Below are 26,634 nucleotides of genomic sequence, written 5' to 3'. Positions count from 1 at the left end.
CGCGAGCTTTTTCAGTTGCTGAATAGCGCGACGGCGTACGATATCGGATCGCGAATACGAATGCGCGAGCGATCATCCGATTCTGCTTGATGAATCAGGGGCATTGTTTCTGTATACAATGTTGCAAGGTAGGTTTGACTTTCCATGAATGGACCAGTTAGTTGTATTTCCACCAGGAAAAAGATTCAAGCCTTCCCACGCCTAATTTGAGCAGTAATTACAAAAATTAATCTTGTTTTCCCCCCCAACACACATGCACACACATGCAAATTTAGAGGAAAAAGCTATAGCACATACCTTATTTTCTTGCTCCTATTGGCTTTTTGCACACACATCATCATGAACAATGCAGGTCTAAAAATGCTTCATTGGGAGGGGCAGCACGGAATAATGTTAGTATTACAATTTATTTCACTGCACTTGCATTTAAGAGGTAGGTAATCCAAGAAGAGCCATTGCAGGGTAATTGTTTTTGAAAATCAGCTTTTAAAGTACTTTCATGATATTGGTGACTGCAGTATATGTGTACAATAAATATACCTAGTAGACACAAGTGCAATTAAACCATTCTTTGCTGGTCAGTTTCACGTTGACAGGCATATTATTTACACCACTACATGTGCATTAGTTTTTTTTCTTAAGCATTGCAAATGTTGGCCAAGGTCACTTAGTGGCACTCTTGCAAAACCACTGAATATGCAGTAGAAAAAGTAAAATGTAACTGTACTGCATTTTAAATGCTTTCACAAAGGCTACTATTTATGTTATAGGATGTGATCACTGAAACAATCCAAGGACAAAGCTATATTGGAAAGAAAAGTTATTACTTCAATATGACCCGCTTGCTGTACTTTACTTCCAAACACAGTGGAGTTAAAATGCAAAGACTGCATTAGGCCTGCTTTACCTGCAATGCAAACAAACCTCCAAAAGTATATTGAATGTATATTTTCGGCATGTGGTTTATTTTACATTAGCCAGTCTGCTTTTCTTATTTGTATATTATATGGGGATTAGCTGAATAATATAATTATGTATTGTAGGTTGTCTACATAGTCAGTGAAGTTAGCTTGTTACATAGGCAGTCTTAAAAAAAGTCAGATATAATAGAGATAGTAGAGGTTTCTTGATGTGTTATCTTAGTATATAGCAACTCAGGAGGCTATACTCAGTATATTCTGCCCTCAAATAATCTACAGTATACAATAAAAATTCAGTCTTGATCTATTCTGTACATAATTTGCATATAGAATCTTAGTTTAACAATTGTTGTATTTGACATGGACATTAAATGAAACGTACCCTTGATAAAGTTAAGGATTGGATTTTCAGAACTTTAGCCCCCTGAGTTGCTATATACTAAGGTAACACATCAAGGAGCTTTTACTATCTCTAATATATATGACTTTTTTTCAAGACTGCCTATGTAACAAGCTAACTTCATTGACCTGTTTGTTACCAAACCATGCTATAGTATATAGTTACTAATATGACTTTTTGCTATTATTTGAATTCTTTGAAACCTTTGTTTTGTCCTATTTCTTGATTACTATTTTTTGACAATTTGTATCTCTTATAAGTCTCTTGGGTTATCTGAAGTATGAATTATGTTTGATTCACTAGTTTATCCCTCTCAAGCTCCCCTGAGGAAGCCGGTAAGGTGAAACGCGTCTGAATATAGACTTAAGGATTTCATTCATAAAATTCCAAGTAACTGATCTTCTCTATGAATTAAATAGGTTCATTCCTATGTAGGAATAAAAGTGCTTGTATAGTGTCTAAAACACCCCCCTTAGCCTCATATATATGAAACGCAAGAGGGGTTTCTAATACAAAATACGTTTGTTATGTAAATGTAAATATGATTATTTGTCATCATCATATGAGTATTTGTTTCATCAATATATTGTTATTATATTATCCTTGTTTTGAATACACTTGGCCAAAAAAACCCTCTTTTTGCTTATTTATTTTTTTACAATTCTGAAGATTTAATGGGGTTGGCTGGTAAACACTGATGTTTTTATTAAAAAAAAGGAAGCATAATCATACATTCTCCATTAGCGAAATTGCTTTATAACAGGTGTATATGACCTAAAACTAAGTTACCTAGCAGTACCCAAACTGAAATACAATTACTGTTGTTTGATTAAGAGCATTTCTATTATCTTCTATAAAATACCATCATGTTCCTTGTCTTACAGAAGAGTAAATGTTGAACATACACTTATTGTTAATAATGTAGTACTAGTAAGGAAACAAAGTCTCATTTTAGACCTTACAATCTAATAGGTAAGGCTATGTACACACGTCCAATGGTTCTCGTCTGATAATCGGCTCAGGACCGATATCAGACGAGAATGTGGCATGTGTACAAAACCCGTCGACCATCGTCCATCATCCACGGACGATGAACGATCTTAATGGAAGTAAAAGGGGAGACCGTGCAGCAGGGTGCCGCTCCATCGTTTTTCCCCTCCCCTCTCCATAGATCAGAACAGTGCTGTATGTACAGCACTCGTTCATGCATCGTGCAGTTGTTAGTCGTTGGAGACAATCATGAAAGATCCTTTCCAACGACAATCATTACACGTGTGTATGCAGCCTAAGGAACAATACAAAACACATACAAAATCTGTAAGAAGAACCAGCGACATCTAGTAGCTTTAGAAGCAATCTGCTGAATGTGAGATGCAGCTAAAAGAAATATACTTAAAAAAATGGTTACATAGTGGTTAAATGGTTATATCTAAAGGTTATTTTCAAATGTCAGGTCACATTTCTTCTTTTAACCACCAGTATTAATTCTTGATATATACAGCTGCATCAACCCTAAGAACTTGAAGTAGTGACTTAAAAAGTCAGTTTAGTATTTCAAATGTCATTCTGAAAAAGATGAGATTCTGAGTATTGACCAGCGGGTAAAAAGAAAAAACAACTATTGGTATACTTCAATTACAAAAAGTGTATTGTTAAAGTTTCTTTTCTTTTCCCTTGGTATTTTTTCTAAACACTCTGTATAGCACAAGGTCCTGCATGTTTGAAATATTTTAGTGTATGCAGCTCAGAATTTACAACAATCCAAATTTTGATGAAAGGCAGCAGGCAACTAAAACTGAGGATGTTAGAATTATTGATTGACGGAGACAGGTTATTCTACACATGTTTGAATACAATTTACAGGTCATTCTCATAAAGTCATTGGGTTGTGAATCATGTTTTAAAAATTCTGACAATTTTTCCATTTTTAGGGTTCATTGGCAGTCCTCCATAAAAAAAAAAAAAAAAAAAAAAAAAAAAAAAGACTTTGTAAGCTGGGCAATGTTCCAATGCTTAAACGTTTCCAGAAAAATACTGTAATGGAACAGTATTTGTACTGCTTTCACAATAAAAGCATAATCTGGCTACACATTTTACATGATAGTGATTTGTATTTTTTTAACAATTAGCTTTGCAAATTTTGATTACTAGCATCCCAATCATTTTCTTTTATATTTTTTGAAAAAAAATATTTTTCCGGTAGTTTTAGCAGCTTCACATCATCAGTTTTTCATCAAATGTTAAAGGCTCACTTTGACTGGCAGGTAGAAATTGACCAGTAGTTCGCTATGGCTGTTGTAACTGATAGAAAAAGGTGTTGCTGCGGGCTAATATATTTAATTATATAATTATAATAGCAAGGCTAGGCTCAAATTTATTAAAAACAAAAAGACACTGATAAGGATGTAACTGTAAAATTAAGCAGTGGCAAGACAGTTTAATTTAGGGATAATACACCAAAATGTGCTGAAGAGAAAGAGTACAATTGCTCTACTGCAAGAATTTAATGATGGAAGATTATACTATAATCTAAAATTGGCAGCAGCAGGACAACAGTAAGACTAGGCCCAAGTTTACTAGAATCAAAGCACCAGAGCACAAACTGGGGTTTAACCACAATAATGAAAATACTGCTGAAAGGATATATCAACTGGATTTCTGATTTATTCTTTGCAGTGTCAACATTGTGCAATCTCTGCGGAAATTGTGCAATCTCTGGGAAATATATCCTATTCAATTGAATTGATAAATATTTTTTTACCTATTGCTTGTGGTATATTTTGTGGTTAAATATATGCTGCCCTCCTGCATTCTATTAAGTTATTTAACTTAATTTATATAATTAAATGTTTGCTAAATTCACTAACTGTTAGCACTGCAGGTCGTGCCGGCGCCACTGCTCCTAATCGTAGGCACGGGCGCCGGGTCCTGTCTTTCAGGTAACCCTCTTCCTATGTTCCATACCTGTGAGACTTGCTCTGGTGTTTGTGCTGGTGTGGGTGTGTCTCTCCTTGTCTAGGAGGTAACACACGCCCTCTGTTTTCCACAGCCTATGGGTGATTACCTGCAGGTATTTAAAGGCACCTCCTTCTACAGGAAGTTGCCTGAGCAGTCTCTGGCTCTCTCTCTGTGTTCTCTGTGCTATGGTGTGTTCCTGTTTGGCTTTACCGTGTACCAGACCTTGCTGACGATTTTGGAGTCTGCCTGTTTGCTGCCTGACCCTGACCTCGGATACGTTTTGGACTTTACCTGTTTGCTGCCTGACCCTGACCTCGGACTACGTTTTGGACTCTGCCTGATTGCCGCCTGATCCTGATCTTGGATCCTTGCTTCCTGACTCCTGTGGTCAGCTGCCACTGGCCTGGGGATTGCTCTGGAGTGGCACCTGGCAGCTACCCCGCAGCCCAAGCCTATCCTCACCATCAGAGGCTCTAGCAAAGACCTTGTAGCTGCTTAGTCACGCCCCTCCGGAGTATAACCAGTCAGTGGCACAGTGGGTCCACACCCGCTTGCATAACACTAACAATTACATTGGGGAACAATTTTCAACAAATTTTTTGTTGACTTCAATTTTTAAGCTTATTTACACTAAAATAGGTATGCTGATTCTGAAAATGCAGTTAGTTTTCTCATACCACATCAGGTTTTTTCTCTACTGCTTATAATAATGCGATTACTGTAGCGTGGATTTGTATGGGCTATTCGTTTACATGCAAGACAGTGTGGTCAGAGGTTGTGCGCTGCTCTATGCAGTGGATAAGCAAAATTTAATTTTATACTTACCTATTTCCTTTCTTTCAGATCATGTCTGGATCTGCTGTTTCTCGGTGTAAGTTCCTAAACAACCCTGAATAATGTTGTTATATACCTGTGGCAGTTTCACCATTTCCAGTCAAAGGGGTGAACATCAGCACATTTGTAAAGCAAGCCTATTTGGCATATTTCAAGGATTAAACTTGGTGATCAAGATAAGTCTTGGGCCCCTCCTAAGGTGTGCAAACAGTCTGTCATGGGTTTAGAGATGTGGATAAAGGGAACACGTGATAAGATGCCATTCAGTATACCTATGGTTTAGGGAGAGCCAGTAGATTATTTCAGTGACTGTCATTTTTTTATAGTGAAAACTTCAGGATATAATAAATGTAACAGTGTATCCTAGTCTACCATCAGCTATACGCCCAGTGGCTCATTCAGATGAAATCCCAGAGCCAGTTTTCGTTACATGAAGAACATGAATTTGGTGATGAACTAGGTGACGACAATGATGATGAATTTGAAATTGAAGAGGACTCTGTTCGTAAGGGATTTGATCAGCATGAGTTGAGTTATTTGGCATGTGATTTGGGACTATCGAAGAAGGCTTCGGAACTCCTAGCATTAAGACCCTGAGAAATTCCAACTTCTAACTCAACTGAACAACGACTATTCATCAATAGCTGAAAGCGGAGTATAAAGTGTGTCCTCCTTCACAATGGCAATATATTTGGGTCAGTCCCAATTGCCCATTCAGTTTCTCTTTGTGAAGAATATGCAGACATAAAGAGAGTCATTAAGTTGTTCCAATATCACCAACACAATTAAGTCATCTGTGTATGCTTCCTTCTTGATCAAGGTGCATTTTCTGCATAGCCATCTTTCTAACTTCCCAAAAAACCTTGATGGATGTAGTGATGAGCAAAATGAATGATTCCACCAAGATTTGAAGGTCATGGAAGGACGGTATCAGGGTAGATGGGATGTACATATGATGGGTGACTATTATTGGAGCATCCGGCGGGATTGTAATGATATTGCAATTCGATTTTTTTGTGATGCTTTTGTTAGAAAATTTGTTTAAAAAATATAAATACATTTTCTTTCATCTCTAACACAAATTCTATGTTTATCTTATCCTGTAAATTAAGTCAGCTTGAAGATAATTTGTGATTATTTTAGGTCAAAATATAGCACAAATGCAGGCATCCCATGATGTTGTTTTGTGATCTGGCACAGTGAATTGTTTTCCTTTATTTTATTTTTTTATTCAGGAACTAATCAAATATACAATAAATAATCCAATATCTTACAAAGTAACACAATACAGAAATGACATATAATGTATATCACAGTCAAACAATCAGTGTCACTGAGGAACATTTTACTGAATAATGAAAATAAAAGAGAAACGAAGAGTACAAAGAAAAATACGTTATAAGGATGAAGAAACGGTGAGGGTGGAGGGGGTGGTATTACGTCATAAACTAGTATGGGTCATATAGACCAAAACCCCCCAAAAAACCATCCAACTACAAAAATCAGCAAATAGGTAAATTATTACATATCGTTTGCATCCTTGTTCAAACACATAACCGAGAGGTATGCTTGGGTAGTGGTATATTGTATCCAATAAAACCATGTCTTATTAAACTTGTCTGATCTTCCATCTAGTGTTGTTATCAAATCCTGCATAGACGTACTTTTGTTAAGCATTCTAAATTATTGAGACTCTATGGGAGGAGAAGTTTGCTTCCAAAGCACAGGAATATATGCTTTCTCTGCATTGCGGAGATGTTTGATTAAGGAATTGTGGTATTTTTTCTTAGAGAATGTGGACAGGTGCAATAATGCCAATTTCTGGCCTATTCTGGTCATTAACATTTGTTAATTCCATTATAATGACAGCCACTTGTGACTAATAGGAAGCCAAGAGCGGACATTCCCAATATATATATAATAAACTACCAACATCCGCCTTACATCTCCAATATTGATTATCTACATGTGGATAGATTTTAGCCAGGACCTTCGGAACTCTATACCATCGGGTAAGTTTTTTATAATTCAGTTCTTGAGAAGTGTTACCGAGTGCAGCTTTATGACCAAAGTCCAGGAGCTGTTCCAGCTGTTCCGAGGAGAAAGGGGTATTGAGATCTTGTTCCCACTTAGTAACAAAAGATAAGGTTGGTGGGGCAGATTCTGCTAATAATAGCTGATATGCATATGACAGATTCCCCATCAAGGAACATCACCAACACGGAGGGATTCTAAATTTAAGAGTGGGTGCTAAAATTAGTCAGGTGCTGGGATAGAACTCAGAAAACGAGTCAGTTGCAAAGAACGCCAGGTATCAAAAGCCGGAAGCGAATGATCCGACTGAAGGACCGTTGCTGTTACACACTCCGACCAATACATAAAGTGTTTGGCTCTAAAGATCCAGTGCTCTTTCCAAGGGCCAAACATAGGGTCTGAAATGCCAGGTTGAAATTGAGGGTGGCCTAAAATAGGCGACAAAGACAACAGATAGGTACTTTGAAATGTCTACGTACAATGCATAACGTGGGTCCTATTATTGGGGGCCAAACCCATTTGTAAGAGCGTCAGGAGGAGACCACACCACACCGGGCAATGGGATCAAGGATATCACATCTTCCAGAGCTACCCACGGTCTCTGCTTCTCATTTCTACACAAATCTATCAATCTCGCCAAATCTCTTGATACAGATGTGGGTCTAGAAAAGCCATACCTCCCTTTGTTTTGGGCAAACGAAGAATCCGTTTTCATATACAGGGACTATCAGACCCCCCAGACTAAGTGGAGAAACTGCTGCCTAAACCTGCACAATAAAGAACACAGCTGTAAAGCCCTGGTCAGCACCAGTCCTCACCAGACACCAGCCCCCCAATCTAACACCGCAGTCTTCACCTTTAGTAAGCCCCAGCTCAGTCTCAGTTGCGTCTCCCAGCATTCGGTTGCCCCCAGGACTTACTTCGCAAGGGATGGTGTCTGGGAATGGGCTGGCAGCAAGGAGCCAGGAGCCCACAGATAAAGAAATACCAAGATTCCAATAGAGCCAAGTTCAGCAAACAGAGCAGAGGACATACACAGAATATCTGTCCAACAAACGAAGTACACAAGGGCAAAACACAAGCCAGGTCATAGGCAAGGGTCAGGCCAAGGCAAAAGGTTGGTCCGGGCTGCAGACAAATGATAGGTCAGGAGCGGAGAGCCTATAAAGTCCTAGCAGCCAATAGCAGTGCAGAACTGAGTCAGGAGCCGATTCCCCTTCAGCTGTACACAGCCTAACAATAAATGCTGGGGATGCCATAAAATACATCAGGCTGCACGACTAAAGGAAAGCAGGGGCTGCTGCTGCAAATTACATCGCTGGATAGAAGAAACTGTTTTATACTGCAATGGCACACAGCATGGAGTCGTTAGAAGATGCTCATCTGTCCAACAGTGGCACATAAACTGGAAGCTTTGCAGAAAATATAACAAACGCGGCATAACTCTCATCTTGAGAATATTACACCTACCAAACCAGGAAAATGCATGTTGTTTCCAGTGCTGCGAGTCCCTTCTAATAGAGTTCATTAGCGGGCGGAAGTTTAAAATAACTAGTATCAACAAATCTTAAGGAATCGTAGTCCCAAGATAAGATATGGCCGTTTTTGCCCACCTAAAAGGAGAAAACAGAGACAAAGCACTAAACATCTCTGCTGAAAGAGAAATGAAAAGGGCTTCAGATTTTTGTAAAATAATTTTTACATTTGGACAAAGTTGAGTAGGTATTAATTTCAGTCAGCAAATAGGTAGTCCTAGGGGATGTGGTAAAGAAAAGCAAATCATCCGTGTTTGCACCCACTTATTATTCGCATACCCTGTATGTTGGGATTGTTTCTAACATGTCGAAAAAATGGTTCCAATTTCAAAATGAATAACAAGGGTGACAAAGAACACCCTTGTTGCATACCAATACTTACGGAAAAGGACCGAGATAGAGACCCATTGACTTGGGCTTGGGCTGTTGGAGTAGAATACAGAGAGAGGATCCACTTCATGAGATTGGTAGGCAGTCCTATGTGGACCAGGGTTAGTTTCAAGAAGTGCCAATCCACCCTGTCAAATGCCTTTTCAGCATCTGCCGCCAACAGCATTTGCAGGGATCTTATTAGTACACACATACTCAATCTGATTTAACGTTCTGATGGTGTTGTCTCGAGCTTTGCAACCAGGCAAAATTCCTCTCTAGTCAGAGTGGATAATGGTTTGAAGCAATGGAGTGAGATGCTTAGCCAAAATACTACTAAAAAATTTAAGATCACAATTTAAAAGAGAGATCGACCTGTTACTGGTACATGAGTTGGGGACCTTGTCTGGTTTAGGCATCAGTGAGATATGCATAGTGAGATTTTCCCTAGGCAGAACAGCCTCGCTGGTCAGCGCAATGAAAGCCTCCAGATATTTTGGAGACAATATAAGAAGAAAACTTACTAATAGCTGTTCCAGAAACTGGAGAAAATTGGGGCACCCAGGGATTCAACCCACTCTTCTGTAAAGGAAGGCATTCCTGAGGAACTTGATAGGCACAGATTAAATCTACCTTAGCTTGATCAGTGTCCATTGATTGACCTCTATCTATGTTGTACAGGCTATCATAAAACACCCGGAAGGTCTCCAGGATGTTGGGGGTGGAGCAAACCAATCTACCCGAAGAGGTAGCAACACCCGGGATAAAAGTCTTCACCCTCTTCTCCCAAAGAGCATAGGCTAGTGCCCTACCACACTTGTTGGAATATTCATAAAAGAATCCCTTACATTTAGTAAGCAGAAATTAGTTTAAAGTCGAGTAGTTCTTTAATACGCTCTCTAGTATGTATAAATCTGTTGTTCTATATCTGGGGTATGATGATGTTTGTGCGTAACTTCTAAAGCATGTACGTCTGCAAGTTATTGAATTATTCTTGCCTCCCTCTCTTTCTTGTACTTGTGGCCCTGTTGAATAAAAAAGCCTCTAATATAACACTTGTGTGCTTCCCAGAGAGATGATGGATTTTCAACTAAAGAACTATTTAACTCAAAAAAGGATTTAAGCTCAGCTTCAATTTAGTTTACAATCCAGAGACTCCAACAGCGAGTCATTCAGTTTCCAAGAGTATGACTTGGGCATAGTGGATGCTACCTGTACTGATAAAGAAACAGGAGCATGGTCAGAAATAAAAATCACTCCAATATTGGAGAAAATGACTGTGGAGATGGAATGATGTTTTCCGAGAAATAAATCAATACGGGAGTATGTTTTGTGCATCAAAGAATTAAAAGTATAATGCTTCTCTGCTGGGTGAAGGATTCATCATATATCAACGATTTGGTGCATATTCAGAGGATGTAAATTCTTTCACATTTTTGTACAAGACAAGTCTGAGGGACCTCTAGAAACACCTAGTACAGGCAAAATTAAAGTCACCTCCCAAAATTAACGTACCTTAACTGAATTCTTCTATTAGCACCATTAAAGTCTCCAAAAAAAGCTTTTTTTCACATAGGACTACAGAGAAGTATAAAAAATTATACATAAATGTTAGTGAGGCCATAACTATAAATATTAGTTTCTAACAAGGCAGATACAGGCTAATGCTTTTTCTAAAAATCTAAATTTCCTTTATGGTTTTCCTTTCACCGAAAGCCAATTCACACTGCTCACTGAATTACACTCATTATTAAAACATCTCAGCTTGGATTCATTTATAGAAGGCCAGATGGGTAAATAATTGATCACGAGGAGTTTCTTTCTATCTCTCTAGTACATGCACATGTCAACTGTATGCAAGATAATTTCTTCTGCAGATGGGAAAATATAAATGGTTTGTGGATTTGATGAATAAATGACAACTAATTTATTGCACTGAGCTTAAAAGTAAGTCTCTGCAGCAGTTGTATGGATTCAAAGATACTTAGCAATTTATGTCCGCATAATGAATATAGACATTTCTGTAAAACATATTGGCAAAAAAAGTTGGATTATTAGATTTATTTTTAACAAGCTTGTGTGTACAGTTTAAACTTCTTAGCTTGTTCAGTGTCACACACTGCTCAAAACTCACATATCTGCACATTCATTACTTAATGGACTACAATTTAAACTAGGCTTCCTATAGACTGTCCCATTTGTTTTTCCACAATCCTTCATTTTGGAATAAGGGGATTTCTAAATTTTATAATTTATTAAGTAACAATGTTGCATTTACCACCCCTTCTCTTATGGATAAATTTGGACAAGAACTGGGGAATTATTTCTAATTATTCACTCCAATATAGCTAAACAAAAAATCCAAGAGAAAATGCTATGTATTTTGAATAATGTAGGTGTAAAGCCCTGGTCAGCACCAGTCACTAGTCCCCTAATCTAACAGCGCAGTCTTCACCTATAGCAATCCCCAGCTCAGTCTCGGGAGACTGGTTGTGTCTCCCAGCACTCGGTTGCCCCAAGTACTTACTGAGCAGGGGATGGTGTCTAAGAATGAGCTGGCAGCAAGCTAGGAGCCCACAGATAAAGCAGTACCACGATTCCAACAGAGCCAAGTCCTGAATACAGAGCAGAGATCATACACCGAATATCCGTCCAACAAACTAAATACACAAGGGCAAAACACATCAGGCTGCACAACTAAAGGGAAGCAGGGGCTGCTGCTTTCCTAGGTCTTTTGGCTGCTGCAAATGACATCACAGGACAGAATAAATAGTGTTTTATACTGCAATGGCCCACAGCACGGAGTCACTGGACAGAGTAGCATCTCCTAACATTACTTCCCTCCTGAGGAGGGGCCTCCAGACCCTCCACATGCAGTTTTTCAGTATTACCATTTTGCACCCTTGTCTGACACCCTGAAGTCTGCTTTAAATTTTCTGGAACTCAAGACCAGAGTTTGTCAGGAGTGGGCAGTGGCTGGAGGGTTTTAGCTGGAGCAATGCAAGGGGTTTTCCTAGAATGTATAGATTTAGGAACAGAAGCGGAACAAGGTCTAGCTTCAGGGAGGCTTAAGAGGTGGGGCATCTGCTTTGACATCCTCACACTAGCAGCACACAGAGGCAATGAGTTTGCCAAACACTTCTCGCCACATGCATTTCCCCAATCTGCCCAGATTCCCAATCAATTACAGGGTTACACTTACGCAACCATGGCAGTCCTAAAATTTCAGGGGATGAAGGATCCTCTAGCAGAACAAATGTTAACATTTTTGAGTGGGAAGCACCCACCTTAACCAAAACCTCAAGAGATCTGAATAATGGTTTTCCCTGGAGAATCATCTATAGCAAATACTTATAGGTGACTTTTACAAAGGTTGGTTAACAACTGGGATTCCAAGAGAGCAGGCCAGAGATATATCCATAAATTTACAATGGGAAATGCTTACCCGAAGAATCCCAGGTAATAGAAAATAATCAGATTTAGGAAGAATTAGCTGCTTGCCTTGGCGGGTTTCCACAGGCCCACCTAGGCACTGAATTTTTCTCAATTCTTCCAAGGACAGGATTGCATGAAGTGACCATGTTCTCCACAATACAGAGAGAGCTCTTGGGACCTCAGAGGGAGCCCTCTCAACCTCTCTGTGGCTGACAGCCTGCAGAAGCCCAACTGCAGTGGCTCCTCGGTTGAAAGAAAAGGAGAGGGAGAAAGAAGGACTGGGCTCAGAGGTAGTAAGTGGTCTGAAAGGTGCAAAAAATGTTTCCATGCAGCGCTCACAAAGTCTGCAGTCAATCCTAATGGCCAATTGGATAGTCTCATCCAAGGAGTCTGGTAAAGGGTGGCATTGAATAGACCCAGGCGAAACTGGCTTTTGAGCACTGGCTCGTTCCATTGTGAATGTACAGCCCAGCAGCGGAACTCTGCAGCATATTTCTCCACTGGCCTGTGACCCTGCTGAAGACCACAAAGTTTTGCCTCTGCATAAGGCTGGGTCCCCCTGATGCAGATTGAAGGCCCTGATCTGGGAATCACCCAGAGTAGGCAGATGACTAGGCCAACTCTCTGGGTCTGTGCCAGATGAGTGTCCGCAGCCAAAAGCAGAGCTTGCATGCATTCATGAAACTGGCAAACCTTTGGCATTCACCAGAAAATGTTTCTGCCACAGTAGGAACAGAATTCCGACTTTAAATCTCCTGAGCGTCTACACACTGGCAATTGATTTACAGCATCTGTCAGGAGCCCGATTTGTTCACTGGAGACAGTTGCATCTCCTAGCACTCGGTTGCCCCAAGGACTTACTGTGCAAGGTATGGATGGTGTCTGGGAATGGGCTGGCAGCAAGCAAGGAGCCCACAGATAAAGCAGTACCAAGGTTCCAACAGAGCCAAGTCCAGAATACAGAGCAAAAGTCATATACCCAATATGCGTCCAACAAACAAAATACATAAGGGCAAAACACAAGCAGAGTCCGGGTTACAGGCAAAGGTCAGTCCAGGCAGCATAAACTCACAAGATCAGAAACAGGCAGAGTCAGCAACAGTAAATCAGACAAAAACACACTCCAGCACAGATTAGCCCAGCTATACACTACAACAGGCACTGGTGACTGGGAGCAGATAAGCTTTAGAGTCCCAGCAGCCAAGTGCAGGGCTGAGTCCTGAGCTGATCAGCCTCCCCTTCATCTGTGTACAGCCTAACAATAGATGCTGAAGATGCCATAAAATACATCAGGCTGCACGACTAAAGGGAAGCAGGGGCTGCTGCTATCTTAGTTCTCCTGGCTGCTGCAAATGACATTGCTGGACAGATTAAAAAGTATTTTATACTGCAATGGCTCATAGCAAAGAGTCGCCGGACACATGAGCATCTTCTAAGAGTAGGATTTAAAAAACTAATAATATTATTATTTTTCTCAGGTCTTTCTCTTCTCTGTTTTTCCCTTTGGTATATTATCCTGGTTGCTAAAACCCACTTGTTCTGGCTTCTTTTCCTTGTTTGTATGTATATTGTTACATAAATAATAAAAATGGACCTAGCCTACCTAGTTATTGAGGATTAGGGTATTATAAAATGTATTTACTCCAGTATATAATTTAAATTATAAATAATCCAGTCATTCAATAAGAAAAAAGCACACTGCAGCGACCATCTTTAAAATGAAATATTAGAAAAAAGGGAAATTCTATTGTATTTATTATATTGCATACCATTGGTCTGAGCTGTAATATGTATTACATATATGTATTGTGTATTTATTCTTGCTAGATTTATTCTAGTATTGTATACTTTCAGCTTTAAAAAAAGGAAATGCTACACAGTGTTGAAATTGAAATGGTTGAAGTTAAATCAAAATTTTGTTAATCTGAAGCACAAAATCCACAAATATTGTACAACTTTTTTTTTTTTAGCTAAATGTTTTGTTTTTTTTTGAATGCCCAATGGCTCATGGCACAATGGAGCGATTTACAAAGCCTTTTCTTCCTCCACCTGCCAGGCAGGAATACGGAAAAACATTTCAACCAGGTTAAATATTGTTTGATGTTTTTAAGTAAAAGGGAAATTGAAATAGAGGAAGCAATTAATCTTACAGAGAAAAGGTGCCAATCACAAGATTTAAAGACGTTTTCAAATATTAAGTTTCACCAGATGGAGAAATAACTATTGTGTAACATACTATTGTGTAAAATATACTATTGTGTAACAATATAGTGGAACATTACTACTTAGGGAAATATAGAGGGGAAGGTATGGTACCAAGAAGACATACTAGAAAATATTGGGTTACAAGATCCTGAATCAGAGGATATGATTTTTATTTATTTTAAGATAAAAAAGAGAAATTTATGATAAATAATAAAAATTAGAATCTAACATTTTAGATGGGAAAAGTAAAATGCCTTCTTTTCTTTCTGAATGATAGAAGACTTGTCTTGCTGCTAATACATGAAAATACCATTACTCTATTCTCTGCTATACTTCCTCCTTTCTAATTTTTTCCCTATTCTGGGAGTCCTGTTGCAGCCACCAGCCACCATCCTTGATATGTGTGTCCCCCATTTTAGGCCCTAAGTATAACCAACTAACTCTTTCTTTAGAATCAATGATTGCAACAACAATTAGGAATTATGCCATGTGCAAAAACACATGCAGCTTGCAGCTAGCAACAATTATGAAATTTACATATATAAATGTTCGAAAATACATGTAGCCTGTTACCATTGTAGTGGATGCAGAAAGGGAGAGGCTGCAGGACAACTCAAAGATACACAGTATTTTTCTACATACATGACATTTAGTACATTTACTTTACCAAATCTTTAACAAAACAATAACTTCCTCCTATGCTCTTTTAGTAAAATGCAAGGCACAGAACTGGAGTCCTATTATTGGTCCTTCTAAGAACCTAAAAGTACCAGCTGTGCATTATGGGACTATAGATGCAGCGCTAGTAATTATCACATACTATGACACTCTATGAAAAACATATAAAATGAATATAGTTTAACTTAAGTTATTTTTTTTAATTATAAAAAGAATGAGCATAAAAAAGTAAAATTATAAGCTTTACCCGACCCCTCTATTAACAATAAGATGGCAAAAGACATTTTTTGTAAATAACATTTTTTTCTGTTAACCACAGATTTGCACACTAAATCCAATGGTTTTAGATAATAACCTACTTCTCCCCATCTGATTGCCAGGTGAAACAGGAAATCACTACAGAATCTGCAGTGGATTGCAGTCTGGATAACTATTGTCTGTATATTCAAAGAAAGACATATTGATAGATTAACCCTGGGACCCTGTGTGTTTTCTGACTTGTTTTTCTTTTCTTCCTTTATGCGGTTTCAACTAGTGTACTTATTTTGTTGTTTAGCAGTATCTACAGAACATGAGTACTTTTCTTCTTAACATGTAAAACTCTTATTGTTTTCAAACACCTGCTGCACACCACCAATAATCAAAGTTATTAAAGTGGAAATTGTCAAGAAAGGTGTTAGTGCCCTTGCTACATCTTAAAGATGATTTACTGTACCTTCTCTAAACATCAGTGAAGCCTATTTTGTAGGGGTGGTGGTTATGATGATGGGGTTATAAAAACAAAATTGGTCGTGGAATAGTTTTGATGGAAAGAGAAAAATGAACTCAGTAAGTCAGACGACACACAGACTTGCATGTATGTACAAGAATGTCATCATGTCAAAGGCAATATCATGTCATGCTTACAGAAGTTGAATCAAAATAAGGTAATGCAATCATAGACACTAATATGTCTTCTAGGCAAACATAAGTACTCTACAGAGACACAGTCAGTACCTTGCTGACGGCAATAAAAATAAGTCCAATAGGAACAGAATATTCCCCAAGAACAGAAAAAACTATCAAAAAAGTCTGAAAAGAAGAAAAACTTACCATTTGACTGACACAAAGAGGAGGGACCTGGGGATTGTAAGTAGGGATGAGCTAGCAAGTTTATTAGGTTCGATCTCGCGGCAAATCAGGTCGTTTCCACTTACCGAACATTTAAGCTAGAACGGCCTTGTGATTCGCCATGAGGTTGTGTTCTCATTAAAAAAACAAGGGGAAATGCAGGGGGCGGGATTGCCCACCATTTACAGCGAGAATGGCGCAGCTGGGAGCCAATTATTTGCTTTCAGGATGCACAGCAAAGCCCAGCAGCACCAATCAGCAGAGATCCCAGAGTAGGTATATATACAGGGAAGGAAGGAAAGGTTAGTCACTCCATCTTGTGTTCTGTGTGAGGGAGAGAAGCAGAGAGAGAAGTGCGCTGTGACAGGGACAGGTTGGGAGCTTTCTGTATACCTAGAAATATACAGATTGTGCAGTTTTTCTTGCTACCTCTTGCTTGTACAAAAAACACACATATTTCAGTCTGACACCTCTTGCAAGCTATCCACAAAGCCAAAAAAAAATCTGTATTTCTCTCAAAAAAATACAAATATTTAACTGTGATAGCACTTGCTATATATGCACAAAGCCAGAAACATTTCTGTATTTCTCTCAAAAAATAGATATTTAACTGTGATAGCACTTGTGATAGCACTTGCTATATATGCACAAAGCCAGAAACATTTCTGTATTTCTCTCAAAAAATAGATATTTAACTGTGATAGCACTTGCTATATATGTCCACAAAGCCAGAAAAATGTCTGTATTTCTCTCCAAAAAATACTGATATTTAACTGTGATAGCACTTGCTATATATCCACAAGGCCAGAAAATTGTCTGTATGTCTCTCAAAAAAATACTAAATATTTTAGTCTGATAGCACTTGCTTTATATCCACAAAGCCAGAAAAATTTTGGTATGTCTCTTAAAAAAATACAGATATTTAAATCTGATAGCACTTGCTATATAACCATAAAGCCAGAACAACTTCTGTATTTCTCTCAAAAAAATACAGATATTTATCTGTGATAGCACTTGCTATATATCCACAGAGCCAGAAAAATGTCTGTATTTCTCTCAAAAAATACAGATATTTAAATGTGATAGCACTTGCTATATATGCACAAAGCTAGAAAATTTCTGTATTTCTCCCAAAAAAATACAGATATTTTACTCTGATAGCACTTGCTATATATCCACAAAGCCAGAAAAATTTCTGTATTTCTCTCCAAAAAATACAGATATTTAAATCTGATAGCACTTGTTTTCTATCCAAAAGGCCAGAAAAATTTCTGTATTTCTATCAAAAAAATACAGACATTTCATTGTTTGATACCTCTTGCTATTTACAAAAGAAGACAGTTTGGTACAGGTGCATTTTTGAACGAATAAGTTGAAGATGAGTGGTAGAGCAGGGGAAGGCGTGGCTTTGGGCGACCTGCCGCATCTGGCAGTGGCATACTCCCCTGGAGTTCGCCACTGTAGGACAGCAGCATCAGCAAACTGTTGGAGGCAGCAGCACAAGTTGTCAAACAGGTCTGAGGTGTGTGTGGAGCACCAGTACGCTAGTAGATTTATTTAGAGGGGGGGCTACAATCATACAGCCACATCATGTGGAGAGTATTGTGGACTGTGTCTCAGGGGCCTCAAGTGCAGCAGGCTCTTCTTCTACAACAGACTCTTCTTCTGCAGCACCAGCAGCAGCAGCTGTGACAGGAGCAAAGACAGGAGTTAGCGTGGCTAATGTGCCTATACCTCCCCATGACTCCCCCTTGTTGTTTGAAGAGTAGCCTGAGGATCTGTCATTGGGAATTTCAGAGCAGGAGGCAGACATTGAGACCCTTGGAGAGTGTGGTCAGCAGTTGCTGGGCAAAGGTTCTGCATCAGTGTCTGCATTAGCAGATGTTGGCTTAGATGAAAATCAGGATGATGATGACCGTGAGGTCACCTGTGTCCCAAAGAACACACAGATGAGTGGGCAGAGACGATGACGGGTGCGTAGCAATCTGCATCCTGTGCCACAGGCAGATTCGCAGAGGACAGGCCGGATCACATTTGGGTACAACGTCCCTGCTTTCCCACATGCCCAAGAACCACAAACCAAAGTAGGAGCAGTACTTGCGTTCTCTTGAAGAAGGTGCAATCATGTCATTGTCTCTTCTTCCACCTCCATTCACTCCTTTTCCACCTCAGACTGTCATTGCTTCTACGTCTCAGGAGGTTGTTGCCAGCCAGACTTCCAGCTGCGAGGAAGTTTCAGCTTCTGGCCGTAGGTTTCATGGCGTCGGACGGCGTTTGTCGCTGCAAGATTGGTACTCCAGTGACCCCTTCAGCTCCCCTAGCTCCCAGTCCCTTCAGTCCACTCTACTGGAGTTCTGCACAAGGCATCAGGCTATGGCCCCAACTAACAAAAGAGTGATTGACCTCAATTCGAGTCTAGCCAAGCTATTGGCCTTGCAGCTACTGCTGTACAGCATTTTGGACTCAGCTCCCTTCCGTGGTCTGTGCCGAGCGGCGGTAGAATATACCAAGCAGGCATTAGTTCTCCTGCAAAGCTGTACCCAGTTTAACCTGCACATGTAATGGGTAACCTCCCCCGGGCATTGGCATTCTCGTGTGGTGGTAAAGCATGAGCCACCCCAGTCCTCTCCCTCCTCTTCCTCCTTCATTCCTTCTACCGGCAAACCCTCTCTTTTCGACACTCCGCCTGAAAGGCCAGCAGCAGCGGAGGACACTGTGGTTAAGCAGGCACGCCACTAGGGCTCCCTCAAGCACACGCGTTGCCAGGCAGTGCTCAAACTGGTGTCCTTGGGGGAGAAAAGTCACACCGCCAAAGAACTCTTGTCTGCTTTGCACAGAGAGGTTGAGGCTTGACTGACACCCTCCTAGCTCACAACAGGCAAGGCAGTGTGCGAAAACGGGGCCAACCTTGTGGCCGCGCTGTGCATGGGCCGCATAACACATGTGCCCTGCTTTGCACTCGTACTGAACCTGGTGGTGCAGAAGTTCCTCTGCACGTACCCAGGCTCCATCTGCAGCCATGTCTGCTGATCCCCTACTGCCGCCGCAGTGCTTAGCAAGATCCAGCCACTGCATAGACTCATTTGTGACACTGTACCTTGATGGAACTCCACCCTGCATATGCTCCAGCATCTGTGTGAGCAAAAGCTAGCCATCTCCCATTACTTTGTCAGCATGGTGCATGGAGGGAGTGGTGCCCTTGGTACGGCCAAACAACTGAGCTATTTCAGCAGTGACCAGTTGCTGCAGATGGAGACGCTATGCATGGTACTGGCCCCCTTTGACCAGGCCACAAACGTTGTGAGTCGGGAGCGGTCAGGCTGGAATGATGTCATACCCATCATCTTTCTGCTTGATAATACCCTGTGCGGGCTGATGGAAAGTGGCAATGGGGAAGAAATAGGGGAGGAGGATGAGGGTGACATTACAGTTCATAGCGCACAGCCAGCATCAGGAGGAGCAAGAAGGGACATTGGCCAGGATCATGAGTTTCAAGAGGAACCCCTCTTTCATATGTGTGTCCACATGTTGCGATGCCCATCCCCGAGAGATCCCCGCATTTGCAGCATCAAAATGTGGGATGATTACTGGCTAGCCACCCTTGTGGATCACCACTACAAAGACAAAATGTCACAGTTTCTACCCAACCCGGCGCAAGAGAAAGAAAAGGTGAGCCGCCTGAGCAGAATACTATGCGACCAGCTGTGTGAGGAGTTCGGCACACCACATTCCACACAGGGATCTCAGGCGGACAACGCCTCCACCGTATGCTCCTGTAGCGCTAGTAGCAGCAGCATTAGCAGTAGTGCCAGCAGGCCGCACACATCCGAAAGTGTAGGCCAAGGCAGGGGGGATTCTCTGGATGCCTGGCGAAACCTGATGCGGCCACCTCAAACAACAGGGGTATAACCATCGATAACGGATGAAGCGCATGGTGCACGATTACATTGGCTCTTTTCTGGCTGGTGGTGGTGGTGTTGACAACAGCAGTTACAAGGAGGATGCCTGTCTTGACAGTAGTGACACCATTAATTTTTGGGTGAACAAGCTTGAAATCTGCCCGCAGTTGGCACAGAATGCCATCAAGCTTCTTTCATGCCTAGCATCCAGTGTTCTGTACTAAAGAATCTTCAGTGCCGCTGGCGGAGTGGTTACGGATAACCGATCACGACTGTCGCCAGAAAATGTCAATCGTCTCACCTTTTTGAAAATGAACGAAAGGTGGGTTACTAACAACTATCATATCCCCACTGCAGATGTCACTGATTAACTGACACAAGGACTCACTGGCCAACCAAGATGCCTCTGTGAACCCACACTGCTCCTGTGCTGAGTCTGTGGCTGCCTATCACCAAACACCCTGTCAGCTGAGCCTGCCTCGGTTTAATTTTTCTGCTAGTTATTGCAACGTCCAGGGTTGGCATTCATCGCCAGTGTCATGCCTGACATTGTGCCAGCTAGCATTATACTTTACATTTCTGCTGCTTCCAGGAGGCCAACAAACTGCAGATGAAAACCTCCAGTACTGCCACACTGATAGGTACCATTGCCTTTGCCTAATTTTAAAGCTAAGTATTGTAAGATTGAGGGTTGGCATTCATGTCATCCACTTCATGATGCTAACTACCAATATCGTCTACCTTACTACCGCTTCCGGCACCACAGGCCACAGCAACAGTGCTGGCGTACAAAACATCTTCGTCTGGCCCTTCTACATTCAATCACATATTTCAGTTTACACACTTGCATTACACACTTCAGGGTGTCATTGATGATGCACTACACCCAGCTCTAGATGCCAGTTACTAATGCTGCCCACACTCCATCTCAGGGCCTACTGCCTCCTCCTCATGCTGTTACTGCTGATGCCTGCCCAGTACCCAGCTCTAGATGCCAATTACTAATGCCATCCACACTCCCTCTCAGGGCCCACTGCCTACTCCTCCTGCTGCCGCCTGCCCAGAACCCAGCTTTAGATGCCAATTACCAATGCCGTCCATGCTCCGTCTCAGGGCTCACCGCCTACTCCTCCTGCTGTTACTGCTGCCCCTCGCCCAAGACCCAGCTCTAAATGACAGTTACCAATGCCGTCCATGCTCCGTCTCAAGTCTCGTATTTTACATTGACTTGCTATTGCCTCATGACTCATAGAAGGAATCCAGGCACCTACCCTAGCTTAGTACATGTTCTCATCCCTGCCCCTGTACTTCCTGCATTTTCATCCTGGTGGGCTTTCTAAGGCCACTATCAGGGGCAGGAATTACTCGTACAACTTTATTTGCATTTTACAAAGTTTCAGCTAGCAGATAGAAAAAGGCAGTCCCCTACACAGCAATGTCTCCAATAGCTATGGCTTCTACACTGTCCATATAGGTGATGGTCTCATCCTCTTTCTGTTTTGTTTGTTCATTCACAACAGCAACAATTAGTGGTGGGGGTCAAAAAGACGGATAGAGTGGGCTTCAAAAGACGTGAAAATGAGGCAGGACGGGGTAGGGAGGACTCTGTATGTGCAGTTAGGTAAGAGAATGAGACCCACACCACCCCCTACTCTGTTGCCAGGTCTGGGAGTGAAGTTCAGGCCTCCATAGGAAAGAGCAGCCGCAGATGAAGAGTGTGAGGAGGAAAATTAAGTTTCAGTGAGAGCCAGGAAATTTAGAGATTTAGAAAGGAAAAAGTTGTGGATAGAGGTTTATTTATTGGCCACCATCTCCTCCTCCTGCTGTTGCAGCTGCCGCCAGCCTAGTACCCAGCTCTAGATGCCAATTACCAATGCTGTCCAGGCCCCGTCTCAGGGCCCACCTCCTCCTCCTCCTGCTTGTTACTGCTGCCACCTGCCGACTACCCAGCTCTAGATGCCCTTAACAATGCCATCCACACTCCATCTTAGGGCCCACCACTTACTCTTCCTGCTGTTGCTGGTGCTGCCTTCCCAGTGCCCAGCCGAAATTTTGTGAATCCACCGGAAGTTCGAGGAAATTTTCGTGAGACTGTCAGAGGCCTTCTCGCTCATCCCTAGTTGTAAGTACAGTGATACCTGGGCTAATGGGTGGCCCTACTAACGAATTTTTCAGGTAACAAATGTTTTCATCGTTTTAGAGATTGGGCTAATGAATATAGACTCGGCAAACAAATGTTTAAAAAAAAAACAGAAATGGGCTTCCCTGCTGCTGGTGTGCATGACATAGGCTGGAGGGGGGAGGGGCGGTTTGCAGGACTTTCAGAAGAAATCTTTTGCTAAACACAGCTGAGGTTGTGGGTGATCTTAGGGGTCCCTTCTGCAACATTTTGTAACCCTTTAATGACTAAGATAAACTCTGCAGTTGTTTCTTTTTGCATATCAAAGCACAGCTTGCTCCAGAAGTTAATGAATATCTAGGCTTAAGTAAATTTTTTTTTTTTTTCACTTTGTTTGTGAATAACTCACAATGAGGGGTTTAAACAGTAACTGACACCACTCTGCCTAATAATATTTTGACTGTTCCAATTGGGAAGCTGTTCATCTCAGCCTTTGGTGAGTTTATGACCTTTTGTTTTGTGCTTTTTAATATTTTTTATAAAACTTATCTTTAAATTGTGGGCAGCATCCATGATTTTTTGGTCATTGCGTAGTACTAATTTTGTATTTGCAGAAAAATATCAAAAAATTAAAAATCTTAGCATGTATATCTTGAACAAAGCTGCCAACCACCCAAATATATGAAATACAGAACAGAATTGAAGGTTATTATCTTACTAAAATTAAACAGAAGCAAGACATCAATAAAATGTTGCCATTGCAGAGAAAGTTATTGGAGTCAGTGAGGTCTTCAGTGGTTTCAAATGGTGCAATGGGCATTAAATGGTTCCTGACGCGTAAAGTATCTCCTTTCAACTAGTACATGTTATTATAACAAAACACTTACCTTCATTACCTTGAAAAATGACATGAGATATGGTAATGAAAAGAGAATATTTCCTCAAATGACCATGTTTGGTAACGGCTTCTTGTTTTGTGTGTATTCTAATGATTGCCCACATTTTTCACAATTTGTTACTTGATTACTGTAACAAGTGACTATTTTTCAGAACCACAGTTACTACCCACGTTTTGTCACGATTTCCTGTCTGTTGCCTGCCTATTATTACATTTCATACTGTGTGCTGGCCATTCCCAATGCGAAAAAGAAAAAAAAAAAACAGACGGATCAACTAAACGGGTTAGTCTGTGTCCTAATAATCTCAAGGAAATGCATGCAAAGAAAAGCCTATTACAGTTATTGCTGTACACTACCCTGAAAATATTTGATTCAAATTTTATGCCCTGCATTCAATACACTTTTTTAATGCTTTTTAAGTGCATTTGAAATGCGGATTCCCAATGCTAATGAAAATAAAGGGCACCTTTTAAAGCAGCTATTTAGGCAGCAAGAAATTCAGAAAAACACAGAAATACTTCAATGAAGGTAGAGCTGTACATCTGGTACCTTTATCCAAGTTTAGATTCTAAGTGCCTTCTGTTCCAATATGTTTTATTGAAATTTTAAAAGGTAACAAGTGCTCTTGACAAATTATATGCAACAAACTGTCAAGCTTCAAGCATAATATTATTAAAGGTCATAAAAACACTCACACACACACATTCCTGCTTCTTTTAATAATGCGAAGACAGAAGAGAAAACAAAATGGGGAAGAAAAAGAATAAGGAAGATACCCTGGGTTGTCTGTACCACTCATTTTCTTTCAGTAGGTAGGAGGAATTTTGAATGCAACCCTTTAGATTTAATTTAAAATGATATGTATAGGTAAAGAGAAAGAAAGAGGTTTGAGACTAGTGGTTTTTCATTCAAAAATAACTTGTGTATTATTTGATAACATATTACATCTATATATACAATATTTTCTTCTGCCCTGTTAACAACTCACAGGTCAGGGGTTTTGCATATTTTACATAGGTATTCTGGTAGATTATGAGTATTTTAGAGAAGAAACAAAAGGATTGTTAAATTTTGACCGTATCATGTTGCGTAAGAATCCAACGTGTTTCGCCTCGACGGGCTTCTTCAGGGATAGGTTTGTAAGCGTACTACACGGTCGGAGTGTACATACAAAAATGAACAGTATAAGAAATATATAACCATAACATGCAGCATATATTAGAAAATACCATAATAAGTGCTATTACTTTCTATCCAATAATAGTTGATGATGTACAATACATTCATTTATTCATCATAGTTTTCCTTAAAGTATTGATGATGTACAATAAATTCATTTACCGTATTTTTTGCAGTATAAGACGCACTTTTTCTTCCCCAAAACTGGGGGGGAAAAGTTAGTGCGTCCTATACTACAAAGGTGTGATAAAATAACTAAAATAATATACTCACCCGATACCCGATCCTGCGTGTGTCTCTGGCTGCAGCAGCGTCTGTCTCCTCTTCTCTCTGGCAGCAGCATGTGTCTTCTCCTGTCTGTAAAGCAGAGCAAAAGAAGCCGGCACAGCGCCACCTGCTGTTCCCTGTCCTAACTGCCGTACAGTGGAAAAAAAGCACAGAGTGATCAGAAGGGGAATTTGAATGACAGAGTGATCAGAAAGGAATTTTGAATGACACAGAGTGATCAGAAAGGGAATTTGAAAGGCATAGAGTGATCAGAAAGGGAATTTGAATGGCACATGAGTGATCAGAAGGGGAATACCGGTATGAATGGCACATGAGTGATCAGAAGGGGAATAATCTTTCAGAATCTTTTTTTTCTAGATTTTCCTCCTTTAAAATTGGGTGCGTCTTATATTCCGGAGCGTCCTATAGGGCGAAAAATACGGTAATCATCATACCTTTCCTTAAAGTGTATTGATAATACTATTGTAGGGAAAAAAGGTATATAGTGCTATTGCTTATGTACCTGTTACTTGAATAGTAACTCAAATTAGTCACAGTGAAGATATATGTGCACAAATTGGATGTGAGTTGAATCACAGCTGTAGAAATTGCTGTATATAAATAAACAATATGTCAACATAAATAATCTAGAATATCCAAAGGGTTAAACTCTATGGGGGTATAATAAGGTGGTACATACCGCATGAGTATTCATGTTGTTGTAGCTCAGGAGATATTTGGTTGTTGTTGGCTTTTCTGGGTTCAAGCTTATGTTGACAAACATTCATTCATCAAAGTTTGTTCGAATGGAAGGATAGAGAAAAGCCTTCTCAAGTTCCTGTGTGTGGGCGTGTCGTACCCTTCCATCAGTTGAAGAATCTCTTTGATGTCAACAGGGCTCCACAGCACACACACAGAGAGAGCGGAGAAAGCAGCTCCATCCTCACTGTGTGTGAAGGGTGACACGCTCAATATGGGAGTGTCATACATGGGGGAAGTCGGCTGGTGCAGAGGGATCTGCACATAAGCCTATAAGCGCCATATAGCAGTGGCACCCCTGTCCCCTGCAAGCTCCAGTGCTTAGCAGGGGGATTCAGGTCTTTTGATGGATGGATGGTCACAGAGCATCTCATTGAATCTTTATTTAATACATTATACAAAGTGGTAATGTCCCAGTAAACATGTTCTTTAACAAAAAAAAACGGCATCAGTTCAATTCAATTCTCAGCATTAAACATGGGAAATAGATACATTTAAAAAGGAAAAAACAGGAAAAATAAAATTGAAATACCATATTCCTGATTGAGTAAAGGTTCATATATGCATGTTACATTAAAAAATGTATTAGTAAACTATTTGTATGATGGTATCTGTAGTGTGTAAATTGCGTCACATATGTGTCAGTATATATAGGAGCTTATAGATGATACTATTATGGACAGATTTAGGAGTCTTCCATTGTTCGTTAGGGTCTAAAGAATAGAAGTATCCTGTTTGGACTGAACGTGTATGGACATTTTGCCTGGTTTAAGGGGGATCCTAAAACCAGAGGATAATGATGATGATGATGACAAAGATAAGTTATAGGAAAGACATATAGCTAACTGCTTCATTGAGACCAGGTGGAAATATTGCTTTTAGAGTTACAATCCATTTGGTTTACAATTGTAAAAGTTTTTTTTATCAAGATCACCCTCTCTGGGATTTGGGTGTACTTGTTCAAGGCCAAAAAATTATAAGACCTTGGGGTTGTATTTATGTTTTGTGCCTACATGATGGCATACTGGTAACAA

Source organism: Pyxicephalus adspersus, chromosome 3 (genome assembly GCF_032062135.1).
Source record: "Pyxicephalus adspersus chromosome 3, UCB_Pads_2.0, whole genome shotgun sequence".
In the NCBI taxonomy this organism is placed as follows: domain Eukaryota; kingdom Metazoa; phylum Chordata; class Amphibia; order Anura; family Pyxicephalidae; genus Pyxicephalus; species Pyxicephalus adspersus.
The sequence above is the reverse complement of the archived record's forward strand: the minus strand, read 5'-3'. Positions refer to the sequence as shown.